The sequence below is a fragment of the Nicotiana tabacum genome, chromosome 23, assembly GCF_000715075.1.
Source record: "Nicotiana tabacum cultivar K326 chromosome 23, ASM71507v2, whole genome shotgun sequence".
Classification (NCBI taxonomy): Eukaryota; Viridiplantae; Streptophyta; class Magnoliopsida; order Solanales; family Solanaceae; genus Nicotiana; species Nicotiana tabacum.
In genome coordinates this window covers 61732571-61750853 of record NC_134102.1, presented here as the reverse complement: position 1 = coordinate 61750853, position 18283 = coordinate 61732571, and the positions used below count along the sequence as shown (strand labels likewise).

The following is an 18283-nucleotide window of genomic DNA, read 5'->3' as shown; positions in this document are numbered from 1 at the left end:
TGTGGCTGCAGAATCCGTCAACATGTAGAACCAAGTAAACGGCAGACCGCACATGGAATTGTTCGGCCGCCAAACCTCCCGAAGGGCATTTTTGTCAGCGAATTTTTGGCCACCACTATAAATAGACGGGAATCACTTTTTTAGGGCAAGTTTGGTAGTTTTTTGAGCTATAGCCGTTGTAGTTTACCACTTTTGGTAGTTTGTGACCAATTTGGATTAAAAACACATTATATTATCATTTTAATTTTGTATTATGGCTTTAATTAGTGTTATTAACTCCAGGTTGACATGGCTTTGAGGTTCACTCAAGATCCGGATTCCCTGAGGGATTATTAATTATGTACACATAAGGAATATTTAACAAAGTAGACCAGCACGTTTCATTCATTAATATCCGTTACATGGGAATACATCAAATAGGAAGTTTACACACACGGCCCAGACTGCTACGAGAGGCAGCAGTGGGGAATTTTTCGCAATGGGCGAAAGCATGTCGGAGTAATGCCACGTGGTGGTAGAAGGCCCACAGGTCGTGAACTTCTTTTCCCGGAGAAGAAGCAATGACGCTCTCTGGGAGCTAACTCTGTGCCAGCAGCCGTGGTAATACAGAGGATGCAAGCGTTATCCTGAATGATTGGGCGTAAAGCGTCTGTAGGTGGCTTTTTACGTCCTCCGTCAAATCCCAGGGCTCAACCCTGGACAGGCGGTGGAAACTACCAAGCTGGAGTACGGTAAGGGCAGAGGGAATTTTTGGTGGAGCGGTAAAATGCGTAGAGATCGGAAAGAACACCAACGGCGAAAGCACTCTACTGGGCCGATACTGACACTAAGAGACGAAAGCTAGGGGAGTGAATGGGATTAGATACCCCAATAGTCCTAGCCGTAAACGATGGATACTAGGCGCTGTGTGTATCGACCCGTGCAGTGCTGTAGCTAACGCGTTAAGTATACTGCCTGGGGAGTACGTTCGCAAGAATGAAAATCAAAGGAATTGACGGGGGCCTGCACAAGCGGTGGAGCATGTTGTTTAATTCGATGCAAAGCGAAGAACCTTACCAGGGATTGGCATGCCGCAAATCCTCTTGAAAGAGAGTGGTGCCGTCAAGAACGCGGACACAGGTGGTACATGGCTGTCGTCAGCTCGTGCCGTAAGGTGTTGAGTTAAGTCACGCAATTATATAGGATCTCATCTTAAATCCTATAAATATTGTTGATAGCTTTTAATAAGCTTGCTATGGTTGAGGCAGTTATCTATATTATTTTATTGCTGCACTGGTTCATCATAATTATCTTGTATTTCTAAATTCTTAATTGATGTATAGTTTTCATACTAGTACTATTCGACAGTACTAACGTCTCTTTTGCCGGGGGTGCTGCATCTTTCAATGGATGCAGGTGGTTCCACAGCAGGAGACATTGATCAGTGATAGCAGTACACCTTCTTCCCAGCAGACTTGGTGAGCCCCACTTCATCCCGGGGTCATGTATCTTTTGTACCTTGTGTATTCCGTTTGAAGTATAGCCGGAGCCTTATTGCCGGTATTATCATTGTACTTTTCTTTATCCATAGAGGCTCCGTAGACATAGTGTGGGTTGTGTATTGGTGCTGGGAAAGACAAAATATGTTATGTTGTGGTTATATTACTTGTCCATTTGAGACATTAAAAATGATGAAGCTATTGGAAATGAATTGTTATTGTAAACAGGAACACGTTTTTGTCAAATTAACGAAAATATGTATTATCATGAGTTTGGGTAGAAATAAATCTAACAGGCTTGTTCGGTCGGGTTCACTCGGTTGAGCGCCGGTCGCGCTCCTCAATTTTGGGGCGTGACAGATGTGTATTGATTATCGGTAGTTGAACAAAGTTACTATCAAGAACAAGTATCCGTTGTCGAGGATTGATGACTTATTTGATCAGCTTCAAGGTGCCAAGGTGTTTTCCAAGATTGACTTGAGATCTGTCTACCATCCGCTAATGATTAAGGCATTGAATGTCCCTAAGACAGCTTTTCAAACTCGGTATGGTTACTATGAGTTCTCAGTGATGTGATTTGGCTTGACTAATGGTCTAGCAGCATTTATGGATTTGATGAATCGGGTGTTCAAGCCCAATATGAATTCTTTTATTATCGTATGATATTTTGGCCTACTCCCGCAGTCGAGAGCAACATGAGTAACATCTTCGGATTGTACTTCAAACTTTGAGGAATCGTTAGTTATATGCCAAGTTTTTGAAGTGTGAGTTATGGGCGGACTCGGTAGCCATCTTGAGCCATGTTGTATCTTCCGAGGGCATTAAAGTTGATCCTCAGAAGATTGAGGCAGTTCAGAACTGGCCTACCTACTTCAGCTACAGAGATTCAGAGCTTCTTGGGTTTGGCGGGTTATTATCGCTGGCTAGTGGAGGGGTTTTCATCTATCTCTGCCCCATTGACCAAGTTGACCCAAAAGGGTACTTTTTCAAATGGTCAGACGAGTATGAATTGAGCTTCCAGAAGCTCAAGACTAATTTGACTACAGCTTCAGTGTTGGTGTTGCCTACAGGTTCGGGATCCTACACCATGTATTGTGATGCATCGCGTATTGGGCTTGGCACGATATTGATGTAGGATGGTAGGGTAATTGCCTATGCGTCTTGGTAGTTGAAGGTTCATAAGAAGAATTACCATGTGCATGACTTAGAGTTAGCATCCATTGTTCATGCACTGATGATTTGGAGGCACTATCTGTACGACGTTCATTATGAGGTCTATATTGACCATCGAAGTCTCCAGCACATGTTCAAGCAGAAAGACCTTAATTTGCGGCATCAGAGATGGTTAGAGTTGATAAAAGACTATGATATCACCATATTATATCACTGGGGGAAGGTCAATGTAGTGTCAGATACATTAAGTAGGAAGGCTGAGAGCATGGGCAGTTTGGCGTACTTACCAGTAGCACAGAGGCCTTTATCCATGGATATTCAGGCTTTGGCCAATCGGTTTGTGAGATTGGATCTTTCGGAGCCTAGCTGTGTTCTGTCTTGTGTTGTGGCACAATCTTCGTTGTTGGAACGTATCAAGGCTCGCCATTTTGATGATCCTCACTTATTGGTGTTGAAGGATACGGTGCAGCAGGGTAGTTCTAAGGAGGTTGTGATTGGTGATAATGGTGTTATGCGGCTTCGAGGCTGGATTTGTGTTCCAAATTTTGATGGGTTGAGAGATCTGATCCTTGAGAAGGCTCACAGTTCGCGCTATTCTATACACCCAAGTGTCCCAAAGATGTACTGTGACTTGAAATAGCACTATTGGTGGCGAAAAATGAAGAAAGACATCGTTGCGCATGTATCTCGGTGTTTGAATTGTCAACTGGTGAAGTATGAGCATCAGAAATTGGATGGATTGACTTACATATTGGAGATATCTGAGTGGAAGTGGGAGCGCATGACTATAGATTTTGTGGTAGGCTTACCCCGGACCTTGAGGAAATATGACATAGTCTAGGTTATTGTGGATCTGTTGACTAAGTCCGCACACTTCATTCCGGTGGAGACTTCCTATTCCTCATAGCGGTTGGCTCAGATTTACATTCAGGAGATTATCCGTCTACACGACGTGCCCATATCCATCATTTATGACCGAGGCACGCAGTTCATATTGCATTTTTGGAGAGTCGTGCAGCGTGAGTTGGGCTCACGGATCGAGTTGAGTACCAAGTTTCATCCTCAGACGGATGGGAAGTCCAAGAGCATTATTCAGATCTTGGAGGACATGTTACGCGCATGCGTTATGAATTTCGGAGGTTCATGGGATCAGTTTGTACTCGCAGAGTTCGCCTACAACAAAAATTACCAGTCAAATATTCAGATGGCGCCGCATGAGGCCTTATATGGAGGCGATGTTGTTCGTTGATTGGTTGGTTTATGCCTTGAGAGACTAGGTTTTTGGGCACTGATTTGGTCTGTGATGCTATGGACAAGGTTAAGGTGATTCAGGAGCGACTTCGTACAGCTAAGTCCAGGCAGAAGAGTTATGTAGAATTAAGGTTCGGCATGTAGCTTATATGGTGGGTGAGAAGGTTCTTCTCTAAGTGTCTCCTATGAATGGCATGATGTGGTTTGGAAAGAAGGGCAAGTTGAGCCCGCGTTTATTGGGCAATTTGAGATCTTAGAGAGAGTTGGGGAGGTTGCTTATATGCTTGCATTGCCTCCTAGTCTAGAAGGAGTACATCCGGTATTCCATGTTTCCATGCTTCGGAAGTACCATGAGGACAACTCGCATGTTTTGGACTTCAGCACGGTGCAACTTGATGAAAATTTGGCCTATGAGGAAGCGTCGATGGCTATTCTAACCCGACTGGTTCGAAAGTTGAGATCTAAGATTTTTCCTTGTGTGAAAGTACAATGGAGAGGTCAGCCGATCGAGGCAGCTATGTGGGATTCCGAGTCCTATATGCGGAGTAGATAGCCCCACCTTTTTACCAGTCCAGGTACTCTCTGTGTCTGTTCGAGGACGAACGATTCTTTTAGAGGTGGAGAATGTGAAGACCTGATAGGTCTTTTTGAATATTAGCCCTTATTTCCGTGTTCTTAGACGTTTCATAGCTTCATAGGTGTTATATGACTTGCGTGCATGATCCGTGTTGTTTTTCGAAAAGTTTTTATGTGAAATTTTAAAGAAAATGTGACTTTTGGTTTTAAAAACAAATTGAGCTGGCCACGGTCAACATTCTTGGTAAATGACTTCGGATCGGTATTTTGACAATTTTGGTAGATTTATATGATTTTTTGGACTTGTACACACGTTTGGTTGGGGTCCGGGTTGACCCGAGCGCGTTTCGGTGCATTTTGTGAAAGGTTGTGAAAAATAAATTTTCAAGTTGAAATCTTGAGTATTGCCGATCAATTCTTGTTATTTGATGTTATTTTGATAATTTGAGGTGTGTAGCAGGTTTATATGATGTTATTACACTTGTTTGCATGTTTGGTTTCGAGCCCAAGGGGCTCGGGTGAGCTTCGAGTGAGTTCCAGATGAGTTTGGGTAATTTGGCAATTGTTGGTGTGCTTCAGTTCTTGTGCTGAAATGTAGGTCTCGCATCTGCGATGACCTATTCACAAATGCAAACTCCGCTTTTGCGAAGTTGAGCTTGCATTTGCGATGAGGGATTGGCAGGGTAGACTTCGCATTTGCGGACATCCCAGGCTTCGTTTTTGCGATGGCTTGGTTGGATTTGCGGCTAGACACTGGACTTAGGCAGGTTCACAAATGCAAATCTTTGATATTTTCGGTATCACAAATGCGATGTTTTTGTCGCATTTGCTACTTATGCAGGATGGAGGCATAGTTCGCATTTGCGACCTGTGTTTTGGAATTGCAATGGTTGCAATTGCGAACAAGAGTTCACAATTGCAGCACCTACAGCTGGGTAAAAGATGGAAAAATGGGACTTAGTTCATTTTACACCATTTCTCAACCCTAAACACTCTAGAGGAAAATTTTGAAGATGTTTTTCATCCCAAATTTATTGATTTGATTGGTTTGGAGGTTAACTCCTAAGGAAAAGTCGTGGTTGAGCATTGATTTGATTTAGGAGTGAGTTACTGGTGTTGGTCCCAGCAGCAGTTAGCAGAGGCTTGCTCGGATTAGCTGATCATGGAGACTTGAGGTATAGCTGCATGGCGTCTGCAACCCTGAAGTCCCCTTAACTATCTAGTTCTACCATTTATTATTATTTCAAACAGTTGTACTTTCATTTAGACTTGGGTTGTTGTACTGTTAGAATGATCATGTACTTGTGACACCAGATTCCGGGGTTTGATTAGTCAGCGTTTGAAGTTATTATATCTGCTTTTAAAACTCTACACCTTTATTTCTTGTTATTTTGCTTCAAATTGGTTTAAAGTGATTAATGATGTACTAAAGTTGGCTTGCCTAGCAAGTGGACGTTAGGCGCCATCACGTCCCCGAGGTTGGGATTTCGGGTCGTGACAGAAAATATCCTTGACCAACGTTATAAAAGCTGCATCCAACATAGATCTCGTGATCTGCTACTTCCATCGTCAAAATCTCCAGTGTTTTAGCTCAATTGCTTCATGAGAACCCAAAAACTTATGGTAGCCTCATCAAAAACCCAAAAACTTATGGTAGCTTCATTAAAAAATAATTCAGATCCAAAATTACAGTTTCATTATGAGTATCTTTCGTGCATCTATTTATTACGTATTATTTTTGCAGTTGATCGAGATTTTATTAACCACTTCAGATTTCACATTATTTCTGCGGTGGATTGAGCTTCATGTTACTATTAGTTAAATGAATCAAATTTCGTTTTTGAAGTTTAACAAATGAAAACGAGTATGAATTATAAGTTTTAAATAATTTTAGGCTACTTAGAATTAAGTTAAGAATCATATTTAGTTATTTGAAAATTAAAACTTAAGATATCATAACTTAAAATGCTTCAAAAAATTTTAAAATATCAGATTTAATAATTAAAATCGTCAAAACCTTCAAAACATTCAAGAAAGTAATAGGTAGTGTTTTCCAAGAAAATTCACACTAAATGAGTTTGTAGTTCCAAATATATAGAAACTAACTTCAGCATGTGTTAGCCCAAACAAAAACACTTTTTATATGATATATTTTAGTCATTCATTTAAGTGCACGATGGGTACAATTTGCCTTGTTACTACTTTCAACGTGAGATGAACCTTAGATTATAAGTACTTAAATCATGATACAAAATTTGTTCTAGTTAATTATTCAACACTATTCTAAAAAAAGATTAGTGAAGTTACAAATTTTAATGACAACAAGTATGTACTAAAAGTATAGTTTGACATAAAAATAAAGACAAGCAAAGGAATTGTCACGACCCAATTTCTCCCTCAGTGAACCGTCGTGACGTCACCTAATCTCTACGACTAGGTAAGCCTAACACTTTTGCGGAAGTGAAACTAAAGCATGAACATTAACTACTAACAGTAACAAATATCTAATAAGTAACTGAATGCCACTCGGCATATACAAATTATCACCTCTGAAAATGTACAAAATAATTTTTCAAAACTCGGAATACCGTAACTCACAAGCTACTAAGAAGTCTTAACCGTTCTATACATCATTTCTATAGAAAGAAGGAAAAATGAACATATGGGATAGAGGGGGACTCCGAGGATCTGCGGGCACGGGAAGATGTACCTTGAAGTATCCAATAAGCAGCAGCGATTGCAACTAGTGATGAGGTTGGTAAGATGAAACTGGATCTGCACACAAAAAATATGTTCAGGAAAGGGCGTGAGTACACTACAACGGTACCCAGTAAGTGCCAAGCCTAACCTCGGTCGAGTAGTGACGAAATCGGGTCAGGACCCTACTGGTATAAATATAATGAAATAAGACAGAATGAAATACAGCAGTAAAAAAATAAATACGAAAATCTAACAGGAATAGAATCAATGAAAGACAACAGCTCAGAACACAGTGATAACAACAGGGGATCTCTCAGGATACCGTCCCGTAGTACCAAACGTAAATGTGCAGGGGGGATCTACCGGAATACCGTTCCGTAGTCCCAAAGTAAATATGCAAGACAGGGGGATCTACCGGAATACTGTTCCGTAGTCCTAAAGTAAATATGCAGAATAAGGGGATCTACCGGAATACCGTTCCGTAGTCCCAAAGTAAATATGCAGCGCAAACAATAGAAATACAACTACATCACGAAATCTTACGATTTAGACTAAGTACCAGTCAAGGAGGAAGCAGGAAATTGACTAAGCATGCTGCACAGAGTTTCACATAAATAATTAAAATACTTAGACATGCAGTTCTAGACTAAACAGGATAAATTCATATGCTAGTGTAGCTCAGTTAAAGGAAGACAGGTATTTTACTTAATGAAAATAGAGTTTTTGTAACAATAGCCCGTGTACGTACTCGTCACCTCACGAACACGACACTCACATATCAAATAGTACCAAATCCTAAGGGGAGTTCCCCCCATACAAGGTTAGGCAAGACACTTACCTCAAACCAAGCTCAATCAATCAGTCACAATACCTTTCCCACGAATATCCAGCTCCGAGTGGCCCAAATCTAGCCAAAATAAATTACATAGCATAAATATAAGTACAAGAAACTAATCTAGCTAATAAAATCAAAGCTAACGCAAGAAATTATAAAATTACTCAAAAAGCCTCCCCGGGCCCACGTCTCGGAATCGGGTAAAAGTCACAAAATACAATCACCCATTCACTCACGAGTTCACTCGAACCAAAATTACTCAAATCCGATACCAAAATTTCGATCAAAATCCCAAAATTCGGCCTAAAAATTTTTCTCAATTTTTTCCAAATATTTACCCCAAATCCAAAATTAAATGATAAAATTAATGATAGATTGGTAGGATATAACCATAAAGGAGTTAGGAATCATTACCCAATGACTCCCTCTAAAAATCTCTCGAAATTTCGTCTTCTACCGAGCTCCCAATTCAATTTTGTGATATGAACTCAAAACCCTCATTTTTTAACTTTAATACTGCCCAGTGATTCCTTAATCGAGATCGCGGAAAAGGCCTCGCGATCGCGAAGAACAACTTCGCTCCCTCAGAAATTTACTCTACGCGAACGCGTAACACCTCACGTGAACACGATGCACTAGCTGCTCACACTTACGCGATCGCAATTGTCCATATGCGACCGCGAAGAGTAACACTCAAACTCCACTGCTGCCTCACTTCTTCTTCGCGAACGCGGCCTAGCCCACGCGTTCACGGTGCACTGTCTGATAACCTTACGCGATCGCGTCTTCATCTTCACGAACGCAAAAAGCAATTTTAGCTGACCTCTCAGATGACCTACGCGATAGCGAGATCTCCCTCGCGAACGCGATGAAGAAAAATGTCTGCAATAACACAAGAAAATCTGCCAACTTCCTAAGTCTAAAAATGACCCGTTGAGCATCCGAAATATGCCCGAGGCTCTTGGGATCTCAACCAAACATACCAACCAATCCTAAAACACCATACGAACTTGGTCGAGCCTTCAAATCACGTCGAACAACATCAAAAATATGGATTATGCACGGATTCAAGCCTAATAAACTTTGGAATTTCTAAATTCTACAAACGACGTCGAAACATATCAAATCTCATCCGAATGACCTCAAAATTTTGTACATAAGTCATATTCAATACTACGGACCTACTCCAACTTTCGGAATCAGAATCCGACTCCGATTTTAAAATTTTCACTACCGGTCCAAATCTCCAAAAATTTGACTTTCGCCATTTCAAGCCTAAATAAGCTACGGACCTCCAAAACACAATCCGAACACGTTCCTAAGTTCAAAATCACCCAACGGAGCTAACGGAACTAACGACACTCCATATCGAGTCGTCTTCATGTAGTTCCGACTATGATCAAAATTCTAAGACTTAAGCTTTTATTTAGGGATTAAGTGTCCCAAATCACTCCAAAAATCAAAACGAAACCTCCCGCCAAGTCACAATAGCATAAATAGATATTGGAGAAGCAGTTAATAGGAGATCGGGGCTATAACTCTAAAAACGACCGGCCAGGTCGTTACAGGAATGTTTGTAACTACAGATGACGAACTCAGAAACTGTATACATTTATTGACGAATGATTTAGCTTTCAAGAATAGACATTTCATCAAGGAAGAAGGACAACGATTTCCTGACACTACACCTCCTTCGAAATCTGGAATATTGCAAGGATTTTCTGACCCTATAACTGATTCAGACCAATATGCTAAAGGTCAACAAGAATTACAACTAATAATAAAAATAGACAACCAACACGTCATGTGACAAAGTTTGTTCTTATTTCCTCCAATGATAAGTAACAATCAAGATCAAGACCATACATAGACTGCACCTGCAATAACAATGATAATTCAAGAAATTATTAAAACTTCAACTGCTAAGAAATCCAGTAAAAGGGCAAGGAGAAAGGTCAAAGAATCTCCAATAGATACAATATTTAGGCACGATGCATCGCCTGATGAAATAAAATTAGGATCAATTTTTGTTAATAAGAAGAGCATGACTGAATTCTTCTACAAGTTGTAAATCAAGCAAAAAGTTGAATTCATTGCTATTAGAACATGCTCAAAGATATGAGCTAAAGTGCAGAAGGAGAGGTGTGGTTGGAATGTACATGCTACTAATACTAGAGATTCCACACTCTTGAAGATAATAAAATTTTAGAACAGTCATGAATGCTCAGTTGATGCTAAAAAATCTGATCAAAAGCATGCCACATTAAAATTTATAAGTGACCAAATTATAGAATATGTACGAGATAAAAAGATTGAGGTTACGACAGTCTTTATATCAAGCGAAAATAAAATAAAATTTATAATTAACATCAAACATCACAAGGCATGGCTTTAATAAACTATTGCTTGTATATGATGAATATCGGAATAGAATTACCAGCTTCTTCTTTCATACTTTCACATGATGGTGCATAAAAATCAAGGATTAAAATAAGTATTAAAAGAGACGACCAAAATCAGTCTTCAATATTATAATTCTGATAAATATTTAGATGAATCAGTTTGAAGCTTATCACAATAACTAAGTAACCGTCAGGCTAATGAGTCTGAAGTTTCGCCTGTAGCCACTCACTCACCGATGAATAGCATACTTTCCTCTTAGAATATCTCTTGAATAAGCGGATGAATCACTTGAGCTTCCAGACCTTAAAAAACAACATTATGATTTGTTTTATTTTTTGGTTGTATAGGTTTGCTTATATGTTCTTTGTTCCTGCTGCGTCAATAATGGTTGATATTACTGTAGACCTGTGATTGCAGTAGGATGTAATATTTTTAAAGTCAAAATATTATAGTATCATGTTCGTTGTTGTATTAAAGGATGCAAACAACTAAATTTTCATCTCTCTTTTAGCAGAGAAGAATCCAAAACAACGACTCACCCATTTGGTTCTTCCAGGAGTTGCGAAAAATAATTGATATCACCGTGAACTAGTTTTCCTATCAGATAGAAACAACCATATACACGTGAAATCAAGAACATTTATCCTGAAGCCATCATGGTATCTGTCTCTATCACTTCGAGAAAATATAAGCAAAGGAATGTAAAAAACTCGGTGATAAATCTTTCGTTATGCTACAAGGTCATACAGTTGTGTCATGATCCAAAACATCACTAAGTCGTGATGGCACCTAACCCAGCCCACAAGGTAAGCCAAATAGTATAAGTTACTACTACAACGAGAAATCGTCAGTATATTAATAAAACTGCAACAAAATTCATTACAACTATCCCGAGGATTAGTAGTACAAGTCCTGAGCCACTATGATTTAGATTTACAAAGCTTATGAAATGAATAAATATAGCATTTGTTTGAAAGTTACATAAACAGAATTGAAATCCAAAGCTACTATGAACAAAAAAGTAGTATGAATCTGACATGCTTGTATGTCTCCAATGCAAAGCTCTGTCTTAAAAAATACTCACCTCCAGAATCTGCACGCAAGGTGCAGAAGTATAGTATGAGTACAATAGACCTCATGTACTCAGTAAGTATCTTGAATAACAGCAGATGTGTAGTGGCGAGATTTCTAAGTCAAATGATACTCATCTTGCAGAACCTGTGCTGCTCAATAATATGTATAACATAGAAAAAATATTCTAGATAGACAGATATGGAATAAAGAGTATCAACAGTAAAGGTGCCCCAACATGATCCGATTCCGTACCAATTACCAAATAACACATTGAATAGAACCTTTCGAAAATCAAATATATATCAATGCATGGTTACAACTTTCCTTTTACATCAACCTGTTATGCTACCAACAACTCAACAAAACATGAGGTATCGACTCCACGTAAGTAGTCCCATCCTGGTAACCAAATCGTCAAATAACCATAGAGGAATATATTAACATGTTAGGTGCAACGTAAAAACATATAAAATGCACGAAAACTCATAAAGAACTCACTTGAAAAATCAAGGCAACATCCAGTTTAGACAATAAGTCATCAAATAGAAATACAAACATATGGCACCTCGTGCCCACAAAAAATCATAATTGTTGCCCTTATTACTCCCCCCTGATAAAATCACAATAGCCACCTGTATCGCTCCGTCCTGAAAAAAATAATATCCTGCCTTGTCACTCTTGTTTAACAATATCCCGCCTCGTCGCTCCCGCCTGGCAAAATAATAATATCATGCCTTGTTGCTCCGATTTAATAATATGCCCATCACAACAACAACATTAATTACAACCGCACGACAAAAACCACGTACTAATACCCAACAATCCACAAAACATGTCCACATGTGCCTCAATCACAACAATACAAAATAACAAATCATCATCAAGAAGCATACACTCAAAACACATCAATAAAGTGAACAAGGATATAATTGTAACGATCCGACCAGTCGTTTTGTATATTTTAGCCCCGTTTTCCCTATTTTATTCTTTAAACATGTGTACTTTTGGTTACTTGACTTGCGAGGTTAGTTGGTTTGGTTTTGGAAGTATTTTGGATTGATTTGGGAAACTTAGTCCCTTGGTTTGAGCCTTAACTTGTAAGAGTTGACCGGAGTTTGAATTTATGTAGACAACACCGGAATGGTATTTTGATGGCTCCAATAGCTTCTTATGGCAATTTTGAACTTAGGCATATGTCCGGATTTGGGCTTGGATGTTCCTAGGTTGTGTTGGCTTGAATTGGCGAAAGTTGGAAAGTTGAAGGTTTAAAAGGTTGATAGATTTGATCGGGGGTTGACCTTGCTGATATCGGGATCGGATTGTGATTTCGGGAGTTGGTATAGGTCTGTTGTGTCATTTGGGACTTGGATGCAAAATATGAGGTCATTTCGAGTTAATTTGATATGGTTCGACATGTGTTTTGGAAATTAAAAGCTCATTAGTTCATTAGGCTTTAATTGAGGTGCGATTAAAAGTTTTGATATTTTTTTGTATGAATGAAGGCCTCAAGTATGTTTTGGAATTGGTTGGTGTGATTGGACGGGGTCCTAGGGGCCTCGAGTGTGTTTCGGATGGGTTCGGGCCACTTTCTCATGTTTTGGATTACTTATGTCTAATATATGGTTTCCTTCATCGCGATCGTGACTAAGGAGTCACGCTCGTAGAAGTTATTTTCGTGTCAGGCAAGATTGTTCTTCGCGTTCCCGTAGAATGGGTTGCGTTTGTGGAACTGGAGAGGCAGTGGCCTTCGCGTTTGCGAAGGCGGGACGCGTTCGCGTAGTGGAAGGCTAGCTGGGGGATGGGCTCGCGGTTGTTCTTTGCAATCAAGTGAATTAGGCCGTGTTCGCGTTGGTCCCAGCAGTTTGAGCATCGCGTTCGTGATGGTTGTCTCGCGTTTGCGTAGGAGGCTTAGCAGCTGGGCGAAGATTTTGTCTTTGCGATCGTGACATAGGTCCCGCGATCGCGATGTGCACACCTGGGCAGACCACTTAAGTACTCTATTTTGAGGGTTTTTGTTATTTTATTACATTTTGAGTCATAGATCTCGGATTTGGGCGATTTTGGAAGGGATTTGTACGATTTTGATTGGGTAAGTACTTTGACTCGGATTTGTTTATACTTAATGATTTCAAACTTGAATTTAGTGATTGTTTGATGAATTAATTTGAAGAAATTTGTATTGAAATCGATGGTCGGTATTTATGAGTTTTGTCGGGTTCCGGGGTGTGGCCCGGGGTTGACTTTGCATAATAGAACCAAAATTGTAGCTTTATCATTTATGATTATTTTCTATGGATTTTATTGAAAGGTGTTTTGGCTAGATTTGAGCCGTCCGGAGGTTGATTTGTGCAGGAAGGACTTCTTGGAGTTTTGACTTAGTTTGTTTAAGGTAAGTATCTTGCCTAACCTTTTGTGGAGAATTTCCCCTTAGGATTTGGTCTAATTCGCAATATTTGTGTTATGTGAAACAACATGTACATGAGGTGACGTGTGTGTACACGGGCATATATGTTGGTTGTGAATTTCCCTTTGTTTTGGAGTTGTTTGTTATATGAAACATGCATGCTTTTATTTTGTTGTTCACTCCCGGCACCCTTATATTATTATTATAATTCTTGTACACCTTGTTGTTGAGCCGTGGACTATATCTTACTGTGATATTAATATTGTTGTTGTGGTGATATTGTGGCACATGTGTACGTGTTGTGCGAGTTGATTGTAATTGTGTTGTAATTACTCAGCCAATCATTTTGTATATTTGGGCCCCGTTTTCCCTTTTGATGCATCACATATGTGCATTTGTGGTTTTATGGCTTGCGAGGATGGTTTATTTTGTTTCAGGAAAGTTTTGGAATGATTTGGCTCCTTTGATTCTTGGTTTAGAAGCTTAAGTTGGAAATATTGACCGAGGTTTGACTTTTGTTAAAACAACCCCAAAATGGTGTTTTTATGAATCCAATAGATCGTATTATGATTTTGGGCTTAGGAGTGTGTCCGAGATATAATTCGGAGGTTCCTAGATTTATTTGACTTGTATTGCCGAAAGTTGGCAATTTGAAAGTTTAGAAATTCCTTAGGTTTGACTATAGGTTGACTTTATGTCTATCGGGTTCAAAATTTTATTTCGGGACATGGAATAGGTCTGTTTTGTCATTTGAAACTTTTATGCAAAATTTGGTGTCATTCTGAATTGGTTTGATAGGAATCAGACGCTTGATTGTGAGTTTAGTGATTCTTGAGTTCATTGTGAAATTTCATGTATTTTGATGTCCAATTCATAGTTCCGGAAGTTATTTTGGTGTTTTGATCATGCGAGTGAGCTCGTATGATATTTTTAGACTTGTGTGGATGTTTCGTGTGAAGCCACGAGAGCTTGGGTGAGTTTCAGGCGTGTTTTATAATGGTTTGAACTTGTTTCAGGTTGCTAGTGCTGCAGTCATCGCAATTGCGAGCACCAGTATCGCAATTGTGAAGTATGTAGGGAGGGCTCAGGTATCACAAATGTCACGCCCCAAACCTGGGGAGGCGTGGCTGGCACTCGGTGTCGTGCTGGCCCGAGCAAACCACTCTGCAACTCTTTTTTTCTTTGTAATTATCATGGGCCAATATGGCCACAACTGGTAATGTATAATTATAAGTGGGCAAACACTAATGAGCCATCTTTCTTAAAGCATGAATACATATGGGCCGTCAAGGCCTATGACATACTGTACAAAATGAACCTCTATCTACAAAGCCTCTAAGATTATTTGACATCAAATGGGACAGGGAACCGGTCTACACATAAGTCTGTAGCAAAATTCTGACACGATGACTCATAGACTCGGCTGCACTCCGAATGAGGTGGAGTCTTACCGATTCTTCGCTGAATGCCAATCTCGTCTACTATGAGGGATCGTCAAACTGATTATCTATACCTGCAGGCATGAATACAGCGCCCCCAGCAAAAGGACATCAGTACGAATATTGTACTGAGTATGTAAGGCAGAACTGAAACATAACATTCATTAAAGACATATAAGAATCAACCTGAATCTCTGAAGTGCCACCGTATATGCATACTTATTATACTTACAAATATAATGCTTCTCTTCGAGACTATTTCTATTATCCATATCGTATGATGCATGACTGCCCAACTGATCAGTGGTAACTGCCCGACCGGCCATAGCTCGATGGTAAATGTGTAACTGCCCAACCGGTGATAAATAATGATACATAACTGCCCAATCGGTGGTAACTTCCCGACCGGCCGTAGCTCGGTGGTAAATGAAGATGCATGTCTACCCAACCGGCCGTAGCACAGTGGTAAATAAATATGCAGGAAGATGCATGTATTACTACATTAAAAACATTAACATTTTTAAAAAATTCCTCCACAGAGAATTAAGAACATACTTAGAGATGCTTGAATATAACTTTACAGAAATGAATAACATAGACATCCTTAACTGCTAAGAGTAGAACCACTTATGGAATAGCATTACGTTTATTTATCGTTACTTGGATCATGCCAAAAGGAAATAAGGGATATCCTTAACATACCTAGACCCTTAAGAAATTGAGACCTGAGCCGCATGAACCATCTTGAGAAGGTTCAAGATTTCAATATCTTGGACATGCTTCATACGTTCTTAACCAAACATAAAACATACATAAAATATTTACATTCTACAAGATGAAGTAAACACTTTATCTCTTAGATTTTGGTGATTCATGGAGACTTTAAACATAATCTTTTATATTAGTAGTATGGGCCTACTTAGTAGATGAGTTATCCCTCTAAATTCCACCTTTTATATGAATGTAAGAGTCACTTAGTTAATGTTATATGGCTGCCACGTGAAAGACTTTTTAATTTTATCCAAATAAACTAATTAATTAGTTAATCTTCCATTAAAATTACTAATTATCCAATTGTTCACATAATTAAAAATTATCTCAAATTACTTAAAATACTACTCACTTCTAACACACTTTATATAACTTACTATAATGGTCATGTGGTACCATATAAAATAAATACATACATTATTATTTCATTAAAACATCCATGTAAATATATATACATATATATTCTCAACTTTTAATTTTTCTAATCTCATATAAAGAGTATTACGCTTAATTCTTAAAATGGTAAAAAAGATAACCTTCTTTTCTTGTGAGAAAATAATTTCTATCTTTTACAATAAAAAGAATCTCATAAACTTTCTCATATTATGTGTATAATTTAAAGCATATTCGAAAGTAGTAATATTAATAACTATATAAAATCATATTTTTTAATTTTTTTTTTTATTTTACAAAAATATTTCACTCAAAATACTACATCAAACGTATTTTCTTAACTCAACTTGAACCCCTAAATGATACTCGCGACTGAGCCATACACAATATCAAGGCAAAAAGGTGTAATGTAATAAACAGTCTTATGTCCGTTCACACTCATTTGAAGCTAGCTGTAATTTACGCTACTGCTGTCTAAACATAGTACAAACTAATTCTCAATGCTATGCTATCTAAACATAGTACAATCTAATTCTCTAATATGAGAAACCAGAGTATCTACAAATAACAGTTTCAAGGTTGTTAAATTTACGGTGTCTTAAATAACATAGTCATAAATCCTCTATAATCTCATGAATGATCTTAATCCCTTCAAGCTCATATGGATTACTATGACTTATCCTAATATTAAGGTACGGGATGTAACATCCTTCCTCTAAGATTATTTGACATCAAATGAGACACGTTACCGGTCTACCCATAAGTCTGTAGCAAAACTCTGACACGATGACTCATAGACTGGGCTGCACTCCGAATGAGGTGGAGTCTTACCGATTCTTCGTTGAATGCCAATCTCATCTACTATGAGGGATCATCAAACTGATTATCTATACCTGCAGGCATGAATGCAGCGTCCCCAGTAAAAGGACATCAATACGAATAATGTATTGAGTATGTAAGGCAGAACTGAAACATAACATTAATTAAAGACATAAGAATCAACCCGAATCTCTGAAGTGCCACCGTATATGCATACTTATTATACTTACATATAGAATGCTTCTCTTTGAAACTATTTCTATTATCTATATCATATGACGCATGACTGCCCAACTGATCAGTATTAACTTCCCGACCGGCCGTAGCGCGGTGGTAAATGCATGACTGCCTGATCGGCGGTAACTCGGTGGTAAATGTATAACTGCCCAACCGATGGTAAAAAATGATACATAACTGCCCAACCGGTGGTAACTGCCTGACCGGCCGTAACTCGGTGGTAAATAAAGATGCATGTCTGCCCAACCGGCCGTAGCACGGTGGTAAATGAATATGCAGGAAGATGCATGTATTACTATATTAAAAAAATTAACATTTTTAACAAATACCTCCGTAGAGAATTAAGAACATACTTAGAAATGGTTGAATATAACTTTACAGGAATGAATAACATAGACATTCTTAACTGCTAAGAGTAGAATCACTTATGAAATAGCATTACGTTACGTATCGTTACTTGGATCATTCCAAAAGAAAATAAGGGATAACCTTAATATACCTGGACCCTTAAGCAATTGAGACCTGAGCCGCATAAACCATCTTGAGAAGGTTCAAGATTTCAATATCTTGGACATGCTTGATATGTTCTTAACCAAACATAAAACATACATAAAATATTTACATTCTACAAGATGAAGTAAACACTCTATCTCTTAGATTTTGGTGATTCATGGAGACTTTAAACATAATCTTTTATATTAGTGGTATGGGCCTACTTAGTAGATGAGTT

General features: G+C 38.7%; 1 pseudogene; it reads left to right on the top strand.

The window, feature by feature from the left end:
* Positions 1-279: 279 nt before the first annotated feature.
* LOC142177894 (18S ribosomal RNA) lies at positions 280-955 on the top strand (annotated as a pseudogene).
* The last annotated feature ends 17328 nt before the right edge of the window (positions 956-18283 follow it).